Source organism: Callospermophilus lateralis, unplaced genomic scaffold, assembly GCF_048772815.1.
Source record: "Callospermophilus lateralis isolate mCalLat2 unplaced genomic scaffold, mCalLat2.hap1 Scaffold_957, whole genome shotgun sequence".
Classification (NCBI taxonomy): domain Eukaryota; kingdom Metazoa; phylum Chordata; class Mammalia; order Rodentia; family Sciuridae; genus Callospermophilus; species Callospermophilus lateralis.
The window spans coordinates 450,330-462,097 of NW_027517743.1; the positions used below are offsets into that span (position 1 = coordinate 450,330).

General features: G+C 44.0%; 1 pseudogene; it reads left to right on the forward strand.

The window, feature by feature from the left end:
- Positions 1 to 10,025: 10,025 nt before the first annotated feature.
- On the forward strand, positions 10,026 to 10,992 carry LOC143385752 (olfactory receptor 5AR1-like; annotated as a pseudogene).
- The last annotated feature ends 776 nt before the right edge of the window (positions 10,993 to 11,768 follow it).

An 11,768-nucleotide genomic window follows, 5' to 3' on the forward strand; every position in this document is an offset into this window, starting at 1 on the left:
GACCTTGCTTTCTCTGCAAATCCGGAGAGACTAGCCCGACCTTCTTTATTGGAATCACTACCCTGTTTCCATGGCAGTAGTGACATGCTTTTTCAAAACCAATTCCCTCTTTATGAGTAGGTTCATTTCTGGCTTTCCGTTCTTGTCCACTGTCCAAATGACCCAGATTTTCCAAGTCCTGTGCTATTTTAGTTATGTACAGCTCTGTGATAGAATTAGAAATAAGGTCTTATGCTTTCCCTGCTTTGTAGGTTTTGCTCATTATTTCCTTTCTTGTGTGTGTGTGTGTGAGTGTGTGTGTATGTGTGTGTGTTTTCACATGATTTTTAAAATGGTTTATTCTCTGTGAAAAAGGAGAGTTTATACAGTGATTTCATTAAATCCGCAGACCTTTGGTTGTGTAAATATTATAATGCATTCATTCTTCCAATGAAAATTTTTAATTCTCAGTAACTTCTTTAACCTTCTGGTTGAATTTATCACTACATATTGCTTTGTACCCATTATAAATGGGTTATTCATCTTCATTTTTATGATAGTTTGCTGTTTGGTTACAGCATACTTCAACTTTTTGAATATTTATTTTGTATTTGTCAACTTTATTGAAAGTGCAATATCAATTTAGCAATTTGTGTGTGTGTGTGTGTGTGTGTGTGTGTGTGTGTGCCTGTGTGTGAATTATATATATTACCTGTGTCCTCGGTAAACAATGAGAACTTCTCTTCTCTCTGTCCTATATGGATGCATGTTCTTGCTTTATCTCACGTGCTTGTTCTGCAGTCTTTCAATACCTTGCTGGGTAGAAGTTTCAGGAAGGTGCCTTCATGCCTCTTTTGAAACTTCCCAAAGATTCCTCCCCTTTGCACATTGCTGGTCTGAGCAGAGGTTGTGGTTCTTCTGTCCTGGCCTGGGGCAAGTGCATGAGCCTGTGGTTCCTTTCCTCACTCCAAGACTCCTCCTCTGCCCCTCAGCATGTATTCCTTCATGCTGCTTTCCTATAGGGCTTTGCGTCCTGCAAAAGGATGTGAGCTCTCCCCTTCAGTGCTGATTGCATTCATTTGGATTTTCTTTCTTTCTACTTGTTAATCAACTTACAGATGTGTTGGTTTTGTTTCTTTTTCAAAAATATACTTATTTCATTAATATTTTGTATTAATGAATTCTGTTATTTGTATAATGTATTCTGTTATTTCTGCTTTGCTATCTTTTTCTTTTTCTTCTCTTTCTCTCTCAGACTCTCTAGTCCTCTTCTTTATTTCCCCTGTTAACTTTGGAATGAGTTAGTCTATTTATTTCCTAGTTACTTGAGATAATTTTTTTGCAATTTTTATACTTTCATTTTTTTTCCTTGTAAACTCTCTTCTTAGTTTGCTTTGGAGGTACCCCCATATTTTGGCATGATGCTTTCCCATTTTTATCCATCTCACGGTATTTAGACTTGACTTGGCTTTTACTGTTTTATCAACCTACTAGGTGTTCAGAAGTGTATTTTAAAATTTCTCTGTATTTTCATTTGTGATTTTCCAAATCCCTTCCTGTCCTCAGTTTCTGCTCTCACGCCACTGTGGTTCAAAGGAAACCGCGCCACTGTGGTTCAAAGGAAACCACATATTATTGTAATCTTCCTGAACTTGTTCCTGTGCTGTGCCCTAACATGGAATCTGCCTTCCAGAATGTTATGTCTGTGCTTGAGGAGGAGATGTGCTCTGTTGCTCTTCCATGGCACGACCTCTCCATGTTTGCTAGGCCCACTTGGCCTGAAGTGTTTTTCCAATCTAGTATTTCTCTGTTAGTTTGCTGGCAGTGCAACCTGTGCATATTGGAAATTGAGGTGCTCAGTTCCCATGCTGTCAGGGAACTAATCTTTCCTGCCTTCCCATCCCTGATGTGTGTTTCCCTGCATGGGTGTGTGACATGATGTGTGCTGGGTGTTACATCCTCTTGAGGAGCTAAAGGCGTGTCATTACTGGACTTCACCTCTGCCTGTCCTTAGAGTCTGGCTGAGGTGTGTACAGCTGCCCTTGCTCTCTTTGGCCTTCATAACATACAGCACCCTCCCTGTGCCATTGCCTCACTCTGTCCTCACAGTGAGGTGAGTCTTCAGGAGGCAGCTCATAATTGAACTTCATAGTTTCATAAATCAGCCCCTCTGTTCAGGTTGCAGAACTAAATCCACTTACACTCAAGGAATCATTGACAGGAGAGGACTGATTTCTAACATTGACCCTCTCTTCTTGCCTGCCTGCAGTTTGATATTTCTGTCCTGGTAACCTTTGCATGTTTTACTTTCCTTCCTACTGAAGGTATTTGCTTTGAGGTTACTATGAGGTTTCAGTGGAACCTCATATTGTTCTAACAATTTCCTACAAGCTGATAGCCACTTAATTTGATTGTAAACAAATCTGCACTATCTCCCATCCCACATCTTATATTTTAAAATAACAAAATTATGGCAGTACTTGTTATTGAACTAGGGGCACTTTACCACAGACCCATATCCCCATTGCTTTTTAAAAAACTTACATTTTGAGTCGGGCTCACTAAATTATCCACAGTGGACTCAAACTTGTGACACTCCTCCCTAGCTCATTGCACACACCACAGGCTCAGCTGTGTGCTTCTCTCTCATATTTGTATTCTACAGGACAAATTTCTTAGCACCACTCAAGAAACACCCTCTTTGGCAAAGTAGACACAGCTGAGAGACTTTAATTTGTGGAATTTATTAATGCACATACATACATACACCTGTGTATGTACATAGGTAAATCTCTAAACCGTCTGCATACCTAAGTGCCAGCGCACCACATGTTAATTGTGGTAATGCTGGCATATCTTTGCTGAAGGTGTCACCAATGATGCAATTTTTCCAAAGGAACTGTCAATTGGCTTGGTGTCGTGGGATTTCTGTATCCTCCTCCCTTCTGCTAGTGATGGTCTAAATTTGGGGGCCAATGGCTATATGCTGGACCGGTAGTCAGTGACGGGTATGATCCAATTGCAGTGGTATCAACCTAAGACAGGAGGCTGACGCCTAAAGGTCAGTTGCCTAAAGGTCAGTTTTCCGATGACGGGTAAGAACCATATGTTGAATTGGACAACCTACCAGGCACGGTCCTTAAGCCACATTAACCTCACTCCCCCACTGGCACCAAGGCCAAATTTGGGGGCCAACAGAGGTGAGGCAAAGAACCTCACCCCCCCACTGGTGCATAGACCTATCCACAAGTATGGCTGTATGCTGGACCGGTAGTCAGTGACGGGTATGATCCAGTTGCAGTGGTATCAACCTAAGACAGGAGGCTGACGCCTAAAGGTCAGTTTTCCAATGACGGGTAAGAGCCATATGTTGAACTGGACAACCTACCAGGCACGGTCCTTAAGCCACATTACTTGTTGTTTAATTAATCAGAAGGGGGGAGATGCTGGGAGCCATCAGCCAAGTAGGTATGACAAATTCCTTGCCAGCTTACTCCCATGCTGTCTAGTGGAAGGACTTCTGAAAGGTGACCTTGCTCAAGGACCAGGGCAGGATCCGTGTTTAGGGTGTTCCCCCTTTAGAATAGGGCGGTTTAGCATAATAGGAGATTAGGGTGTTCCCCCTTTAGAATAGGGCGTATCCTATTTGGATTTGCTGAGTTCCTCTTGAGTGCTTAGGGTCAGACAGTATATTTTGGGAGACAGAAGCCCATGCGGAGTGGATTTGGGCAGAGACCGTGGATTCCCCCAGAACGTGTTTGTAGACGGCCGGTGTGAGTTCGGGAATAAAGAATTGCTGTTTGAATCTACAAGCTGTGTGGTGACTCGTGATTTGTGCCCAGCCAGAGACTGCGGCATCTAAGCACCTCCCCTCCTAGAATCTGATAGACCCTCCACAGGGCCCCATGAGCTCCTGTTCTGCAGCCATATAAACTCCTGCATTATCAACCTCTACCATGGATTTTACTAAAATTTCTTTCACTAACTGACATTTCCTTGTTTTCCAGGAATTGTTCTGTTTCAATGTCTTTCAAATTTCCCAAGGTGCCCCTAGAAATTCTCAGGCCATAGTATCTATAAATAAAATACCCAGGGAGTGGTACAAGGACAACTCTCTAGAGAGCTCCAATCCCATTATCTCATTTTCCCTGCTGGTGTGAAGTAAGGTCAGTACTTGTTATTTAATAGACATGCAGAAGAACCAGCCAACTCCCCCCACCATCTCCAGCCTTCTCCTCCCTAAGACTTGCTGACCTGCTGATGAGGAGGTTCTGCTCTGCCCTCACCTGGATGTGTCTACATACAAAAAGTAACTCTTGCTCCGTGCGAGATCTGATTAACTGAGACAAAACCTCATGGTTGTCTCACTGCATGTGACATCTTTAGTTTGTCTTTCATTGATTATAAAATGTTGCAGGGCTAGAGATTAGACAGACTCTGATAAAAATCGGTGTACTATCTCTATTTTACAACCAATCAGAGCTCAAATTCACTGCTGCATCTGCACACCAGCTATGCACAAGCACAACACACCTACTTCTAGTTTACCAGTCTTTTATATTCCAGATGGGAATCACTGCTAATTCCTATTTCTGCAGCTGTTTAAATGATTTCAACTCTGTTATGGAATGTTGAAAGCATCAAATGGCTCTTCCTGTGTAAAGATTAGAATAAAGATTCACAGGTGTTTCACTATCATGATCTTCTTGAAGATGTCCACAAATGACCCTGTTTTAGGTTCCCAAATTTTTAGGAATTATGACCTAATGCACACTGCCTCTGATAAACACACCTAAGAAGTTGGGGACCAACTTGCTTAATGTGCACCTCTGACTGCTGTGGTAGAATCAGGTCACACTGGGGAAGCATGGGGTGAACCTGTCTCCGGAAAACCCCAAATGTGCAGAGAAAAGATATGAAGTGCTCACACTTAGTGACCATGGATAATGCACCAGATGCTTTTAGAGAACTGCCCTTGAAGACATAGAATTCTGTGTAGCAGGAGATTATCTACAAGTACGTTGGACACTCAAGACATCATAACCATGAAGACACTGGAGGGCTGGAGTCCTTGAATGACTGGCTATGGTCCAGGCAGAGATGGTCTTTCTGTGTGGTTTGTGGTCAGCAGATAGTCTTTGTGGGGATATTTGAAAAAAAAAGAAGAAAGAAATTAAAAGACTGATTGTGTGGGGCTGGGGATGTGGCTCAGGTGGTGGCACGCTCACCTGGGTTCGATCCTCAGCACCACATACAAATGGAGATGTTGTGTCCGCTGAAAACTAAAAAATAAATATTAAAAAAAATTCTTTCTTCTCTCTCTCTCTCTCTCTCTCTCTCTCTCTCTCTCTCTCTCTCTCTCTATCTCTCTCTTAAAAAAAAAAAAAGACTGATTGTGCCTGTCCTTGTAAAGCTGAAGTGGGTACAGGGTGGAAGGCAGCCTGAGTCATCGGAAGGGGGCAATGGGCTATCATAGGAGGACAGGGAGGATGAATTCAGGCAGGACGGTAGCAGGTGGGATTCCAGGGACAAAAACAGCAGTGGCCCCATAGGAAGAATGTGCCTCTGCTCTGAGCATCTTTAGTTCAGGGTCACCTGCCTGCCCTCTCCAACACCTAGCAGCACTCTGAAGCAAAGTGCACAGATTCCTGAAAGTGCAAGAACATGAGGTGCTCCCCTCTGGGTTGCCACACATGTTTCAAATTATTATTTCAAATGTGTTTTTCATGATTTATTATGTGCTAATGGAAACAGTGCTTTCTCTTTTGCAATTACATACACATTGAAGCAGAAAGGCAGGTCAAACTGCTATTAACCCTTGGGAACAAATGCATTCATGGGCCAGGGAAAGCAGCAGCATGCTCCCATAAAACATTGCTTTCATTGGTTGGTTGGCATCCTCTAGAAAGCAGAGTATTCGAGGACACTGGTTAATGTTTAATTTTGTTAAGAAAGGGAATGATGTTTTACTGTTCAGAAGGCACAAGTTGTCATGTTGGAAATTCTCACCAACACAATCTTAATTTCCAGAGCTTCTAATATTTGCAAACACCTGAAATTCACTGACTCCTGGTGAGACCCACTGTACTCTGCTCTCCTCCACACCTACTTCTAGATTACTAGTCTTTCATGTTCCAGATGGGAATCACTGCTAATTCCTATTTCTGCAGCTGTTTAAATGACTTCAGTTGGTTAAAATGTTTGGTCATCCACCCAAGAATACATCCCACACTCAGGAGTTGACATCTCTCTCTTCCCTTACCCAGGGGTGGCCTCCACTATCCAGTGTTCCTCAGGTCCCCGTGGGATGAGGGAGGACTGGGGAGGTGGTTCAGGGAGAGAGAAAGGAGACATCTTGTCCCCAGCTCTGCTGAACTAGCCTCAGCCCAGGTGCACAGTCACTCTCCCCGGCTCCTTGAACCTTGAAGCAGGAGCCACAGACTCACCTGGGTGTCTGACTTGAGCTGGTGTGGGCATCCTGCTGACCACTGCTGAATCCCTGACCAGCCAAGAGTTCATACCCTTCTGGTTTCCCCCAGGACCTTGCTGCTTGCTCATACACACACTACTCCTTGAATTACTTTTCCTTGCATCTAACAGAGAATTAAGTGACAAGCTGCATCAGGAATTCCAGGTAGGAGAAGACCCTGGGGTACCTCCCACACACAATAGGTATTCTAGTGGTTGAACTCTGAGCAAGTTGCCATTTCCCAAGTATTGCACAGATGTCTCTGTCCTAAGGAAAATTCCAGCACTGCCTCCAACAGATTCCCAGAGTTGTAACTCAAGCAGCATCCTCACCTGTATCAACGCTCTTTAGTGTTCTCCAAATCCAGTTCTACCTACCCACTGACCATTGGGAGGAGGACCAACTATTCTCTTTCAATTCTTACTAATGTTGAATACTGAGGGGAGCTGTGGAAATCAGAGATGGGGTTGTGACCTTGACTCTGTAGTTCTGCAGCATATAGGGAATGTCTTCTCTGGACTTTGGGTAAATTGGGGAAGGAAGGGCTCAGAGCAGCAGATGAGCTTCTACCAGGCAATAGTATTCAATAACTGTCACAAGCATATTTCATCCTGGGGTTATGATGACTGCAGGGTTCCTGACTGTCCTATGCAGGAGGTTGCACACTCACACAGCTGGAAATACTAGAGCGAGCTCCTGCAGAACCACGTCTAAAGCCAAGTGTGTTAAGGGTAACTTCCACCAGGTTGCACTCAAGCTGCTCACTCCTTTATTCTCTGCTGAGCACAGACTGCACACAGGAAAAGAGGCCTGTCTTGCTCTTCAGGATCAGGCCCACAGAGGGAGAAGACAGCAAGTAAGAAACAGACACTAACCAGACCCCTAGGAGCAGGGATTTGGTGCGCACACTTGGACTCAGGGCTTAAGTTAAGTTCCTGCATTCAGTCAAAGACAGTTTCCCTGGATCCTAGCAGAGCTGTTTTATAAAAGATCCCACAAAATTTAATTTTATGTATTCTAATTTCAATATGTTCATTGTGTTCAATTTGACTTCAATGTGTTTGAGGATAGGAAGCAATTCTAGGACTCCTCCACAGGAGGTGACAGTGGAGAAAAGTTTGCATGGATGTATTTTAATTTTATTGAATGTTGGAATAAAGTTAAATTTCCCAACTTTAACCATCTTCCAAAGTGAATAAGAATTCCCTATGAAAGTGTTGTTAATGGGCAGCTGTCAGAGCTTTGTCATAGGGCCTGGCTGGAAGAGTTAAGCCTTGAGTCAGGATTGTCAGTCACTCAGGTGAGGAGGCCTGGGAGTAAGAATGGGCCTGCAGGAGGAGGTGAGCTGTGGCCACTCCCCAGCACCTTCCTGCTGCTGCATCACAGCAAGTGTCCTGTCCTGTCTAAAAAATGAGGCTTGAGGGACATCATCCCCCAACAGGGATTAGGAGCCAGAACTTCACTATGGCACTGCTTGACACATCTATGCAGAGAAAAGCAGCTGTTTAAAAATGTGTTTGAACCTTAGATTTGCTAGGTACATGTTTTTGATCTTCCCTTGTTTGTAAAATATATCCATGTTAACTAAATATGCTATTCTGTAGTAAGTACAGTCTATAAGATTTTGTGAATTATATTAAATATTCCATATTTTAAATTAAATTAATAAAGTATATATATAAGACTTTCCTTTTAGAAATTTGACACTAATTTTTTTACTAAATAATTTTAATGATTTTATTAGTGCATTATAGTTATACATGATAGTAGGTTTTATTTGGAAATATTAGTATGTGCATGAAACTAAACTGCCACCTTTCAGCCCCCTGTACTTCCCCTTCCCCTCCCCTTTCCTATTCTCTGACCTCCTTCCTGTTGTAATGGCCTTCTTTCTATTTATTTGTTGTTTTTTAAATTAGCGCTGTGCAGATAAACCTAAGGGCGTCCTTCCCTGGGGGTTTACACATGTACACAGGATAGTTTGGTGAATCTCATTTCTCAGCTCCTCCTCTCCCACTGCTTCCCTTCTTGAGGCCCACTCTTTCCCCCATTCCTTATTTTGTTCTAACCCACATAAGAGAGAAAACATTCCACCCTTGGATTTCTTACTCTGGCTTATTTCACTCAGCATGAAGTTCTCCACCTCCATCCCTTTGCTCCACCTCCATCAATCTACAGCAAATAACATTATTTCATTCTTCTTGGTGGCTGAGCAAACTCAGCCATATTAGTCCACATTTTCTAGATCCATTCATGTCTTCACAGGCTCCTGGGCTGATCCCCTATCTTGGCTCTTGGGAGTCGTGCTGTAAATGTGAATGGATGTGGCTGAGTCACTATACTAGGCCAATTTTAGTTCTTTTGGATGAATACAAAGGAATTGGAGAGCAGTTTCAGTTCAGGGTTCCATTCCTAGTTTTTTATTATAGCTAGCGTTTTCCAAAGTATTATTCCATGCTGCAAGTAAATACACGAGACCTCTTACCTGATTTACACATGGCACAAAGAACAAGTATCTTCTAAAACAGAAGGCTTTGCCTCTGCAGGTCATAGACTGGGCTCTGAGGAGTGGACTTCTATTTTATTTTTTCAGAGACAAGAAGCCCCTCCAACCTCCTTTTGGATGATGTCTGCAGTATGTAGAGACTCAGCCACACTTCACAGACAGACGGAATCCCGATTGGCAGGAACACATTCCTGCCCTTCTCCTTTGTGCTCTACTAAAAGGTTTGCTGCAGAGAGACTGCATTTCGTTCTATGTCCTAACCCCTCCTCTTCTACTCCTCCTCCTGATCTGTGCCTCCTTCCTCCTTTCCTTTTGTTCATTGTGTTTTTTAGATCTTATTAGCTAGAAGTTGGGGTTGTCCTTGTTGGTTTTTAATGAACTAAATATTTCCTGATCAAGATGTTAATTGTATTTCATAAATTAAAAAAAAAAATGTCAACACCATATCTGGTAATAAATCCTGGAACTACCAAAAATCCCCCAAGAAAGCCAATAGTTTAAGAAAGAAATTAACAGCAGTAAAGGAGGCTGGGTGAGAAGGTGATAACAGGAAAAACCTAGGAGGGCTGGGGAAATCTATAGGCAGGAGCACCATGAGGAAGGAAGGTGTTAAAAAAAAAGGCCCATCTCTCCATTCACTAAAGCATCACCAATTGGGTTAATGTGGAGACACTCCAAGTGGTGACCTGGGTCAATGCATGAAGTAAATACATGAGACCTCTTACCTGAAGCCAACACAATGAATGGGAGGAAAAATTGTCAGACATCTGTCTCCTCTGTTATCTTCTCCTCTCTGCTTTCCTTCCCTCCCCTCCTCTCCTCTCTTCCATGAGACACTGTTTTCCTGCAGTGTGATCAGAGCAGTTGACTTGGGGCACAGGTACAGAGTGATTCCTCAGAATAATCAAATTTCCTGGATTATGATTCTCATATAAGCTGCTTCTAGGATGTTTTTCCATTGAGAGAAGATGCACCTCTGTAGACAAAGGACCTCCCTAGACATATTCCCAGCTGACCTCCTCTTAGCTATCTGTGGCCACTGCATCTGAACACAACTTCAGAGGGGGAGAAATGTCCAATCAGACCAGAGTGACTCACTTCATCCTCAGGGGCTTCTTAGACATCCCAGAAGGGGAGGCCAGTGGTCATTGTCTCTTTCCTGTTGCTCTACGCCTTTGGCCTCCTGGGGAACATGTCCATCATCACAGCTGTGCTTAGACACAGCCGCCTCCACACACCCATGTACATCTTCCTGAAGAATTTGTGTTTTCTAGACCTGAGCTACATCTCGGTCACCATCCCCAAGGCACTGGCTACCACCCTACAGGGCCCTGGGGTCATTTCCTACCTCGAGTGTGTGGCTCAGCTTTACATGTTTTTCACACTTGCTTCAGCTGAGTGCTTTCTGCTCACAGCCATGGCTTATGATCGGTGTGTGGCCATCTACAGGCCCCTGCTCTATGGGACCATCATGAGCCACGGATGGTGCTGGGCACTGGTGGTCCTGGCCTGGGTGGGCGGGAAGCTCCATTCTGCCTTCCACACCATCAACACCTTCTCTCTGCCCTTCTGTGGGCCCAACGTAGTGGAGCACTTCTTCTGCGACATTCCTGCTCTCATGAGGCTCTCCTGTGCTGACTTCCACCCCAGGGAGGAGGTGGGCTTTGCCGTGAGCAGCTGCATTATCTTGAGCTCCTTCGCCCTCACGGTCCTCTCCTACATCCGCATCCTCTCCACCCTCCTGCGGATGCCCTCGGGGGACGACCGCTGGAAGGCCTTGTCCACCTGCTCCTCCCACCTGACCACAGTCCTCCTGTTTTACGGCAGTGGAAGCTTCACCTACCTGAGGTCTGCATCTCAGTACTCCACCACCCAGGGTCGCCTGGCAACTGTCTTTTACTCCATCCTCACCCCTTCCTTGAACCCCGTCATCTACTCTCTGAGGAACCCAGACATGAAGGTCGCGCTGCAGAGGCTGAGCTGCCAGCGGAGTCTGAGCGCTGGGTGCTGCACAGCTGGCCTTGGTCCAGGTGTCTGATGCTCAGGGGGTGCAGACAACCTCCTCCATCCCTCCCCTGCTCTCCCGCTGAGTGTCCCCCTGTGGATGTCCCCACCCACCACCTGCTGCTTCTCCTCTCTCCCCAGAAGGTCCTTTACTTCAATGGTCTTACATACAATTCCACCACAGAAACATACAAATCTTGATTTCTTCAGATTGTACCATAAAAAATCATTTTTAAATAATTCTTCTTCCATTCAGTATATCTGTAAGAATTCATGTTTTTTTTTCCTCTGATCTTTTCTTGAATGGTATTCTCAAATCTTTATCATCACTCTCATGCTGTGGCCCCTAATCATGAATTTCCATCTTTCTCTTGACATCATTTCCCTGAATATAACATAAGGACCACATTTTTAATCTGTCTACAATCTACTTATTCCTTTCCTTCTGTTTCAAACTGCCTGACCATTCCTGATTCTACTATTCAGCCTTTCCTCTGATTAGACATCCAAAGAGTAGAACCCATTCTCATTTCACCTTTATCCTTCTAAAGGATATTGTTGTCTACAGTCAATATGTCCTCAATTCAGTGGCTTTCCCAGCACCCTTTTTTCCTAAAGAAAGAACAGGTTAAGGAGGTCAGTAGGTGGCCTTGGTGCTGAAGCAGGACTCTGTCCTTCTCCACCACCATTATTTTATCTGGTTTTCCTTTTGGGAAATCTTAAAATTCCATCCCTGGTACACAATTAAACTACTCTTTTGGTTCCTCTTCCTGCTGTCTCCTTTCTTCATCATTGAGAGGTTACCTTTTA